The sequence below is a fragment of the Anopheles arabiensis genome (genome assembly GCF_016920715.1).
Source record: "Anopheles arabiensis isolate DONGOLA chromosome X unlocalized genomic scaffold, AaraD3 X_pericentromeric_contig0003, whole genome shotgun sequence".
Lineage (NCBI taxonomy): Eukaryota > Metazoa > Arthropoda > Insecta > Diptera > Culicidae > Anopheles > Anopheles arabiensis.
In genome coordinates this window covers 1,167,501-1,169,350 of record NW_024412081.1, presented here as the reverse complement: position 1 = coordinate 1,169,350, position 1,850 = coordinate 1,167,501, and positions in this window count along the sequence as shown.

Here is a 1,850-nt window from a genome sequence, read left to right as displayed (position 1 = left end):
CACCCGTCCCTATGGCCATGCTTTAAATTTTCACGAAAATGCCAGGTCAGACCTAGGGCGGGCCATATCTTGAATACTAAACGTCGCAGACATTGGTCGTGGAACAATTTTAAGTTCGTCTAATGATTCTACATCCGATTCTGGATAGCGGTTTTTTGACCACTTTTCAATATTTTGTGACACCCCGAACCTAGGGGCAGCTCCTAGCTTTTTTCAAAAATGTGCACCGATCGGCCGGAGAGCTCGTGTGGCTCAAAACATGTTTTTCGCTAAAACACCTCAAAACGTGTAAGGAACGCACCCTAGCTCTTGTTTTTGAAAAGTTATGGCCATTTAAAGTGAGGTGGTTTTTGCTTCAAAATAGCAATTTCACCCGTCCCTATGGCCATGCTTTAAATTTTCACGAAAATGCCAGGTCAGACCTAGGGCGGGCCATATCTTGAATACTAAACGTCGCAGACATTGGTCGTGGAACAATTTTAAGTTCGTCTAATGATTCTACATCCGATTCTGGATAGCGGTTTTTGACCACTTTTCAATATTTTGTGACACCCCGAACCTAGGGGCAGCTCCTAGCTTTTTTCAAAAATGTGCACCGAACGGGCCGGAGAGCTCGTGTGGCTCAAAACATGTTTTTCGCTAAAACACCTCAAAACGTGTAAAGAACGCACCCTAGCTCTTGTTTTTGAAAAGTTATGGCCATTTAAAGTGAGGTGGTTTTTGCTTCAAAATAGCAATTTCACCCGTCCCTATGGCCATGCTTTAAATTTTCACGAAAATGCCAGGTCAGACCTAGGGCGGGCCATATCTTGAATACTAAACGTCGCAGACATTGGTCGTAGAACAATTTTAAGTTCGTCTAATGATTCTACATCCGATTCTGGATAGCGGTTTTTGACCACTTTTCAATATTTTGTGACACCCCGAACCTAGGGGCAGCTCCTAGCTTTTTTCAAAATGTGCACCGAACGGGCCGGAGAGCTCGTGTGGCTCAAAACATGTTTTTCGCTAAAACACCTCAAAACGTGTAAAGAACGCACCCTAGCTCTTGTTTTTGAAAAGTTATGGCCATTTAAAGTGAGGTGGTTTTTGCTTCAAAATAGCAATTTCACCCGTCCCTATGGCCATGCTTTAAATTTTCACGAAAATGCCAGGTCAGACCTAGGGCGGGCCATATCTTGAATACTAAACGTCGCAGACATTGGTCGTGGAACAATTTTAAGTTCGTCTAATGATTCTACATCCGATTCTGGATAGCGGTTTTTTGACCACTTTTCAATATTTTGTGACACCCCGAACCTAGGGGCAGCTCCTAGCTTTTTTCAAAAATGTGCACCGAACGGGCCGGAGAGCTCGTGTGGCTCAAAACATGTTTTTCGCTAAAACACCTCAAAACGTGTAAGGAACGCACCCTAGATGATGAAAAGTGCAATCAGAATGTCAATCGACAACTTTGTTGGGGTACCATTTTACTCTACGGGCCAGTAGCTTAGGCGCGCCAACAGCGCTTTCCTTTCGGGTTCCCATTTTTGCCCTCCTGGGATTATGATCATTTGTTCATTGCCTACTATAGGAGGGTACCTTGCTACGAGGTCAAACATGAAGATTGCACCAAATCGTAGTTTTACCTCTATTTAGTCGTAGGAGCATGGTTTGCAGTGGCAGTGGGTCATTAAGCCCCCGTTTGGGTCATACGTCCCTCCGCGATAAAAATCGTCGTATGCCTATAGTCCGAACTAATGAAGCAAAAGTGGTGTCTGGTGGGCTCTGCCGATGATTTTAACCTATGATTTTGAGCTTCCACCCTATCAAAACGTTCCTGGAGCAGTACATCACGGGTCTACGGACCC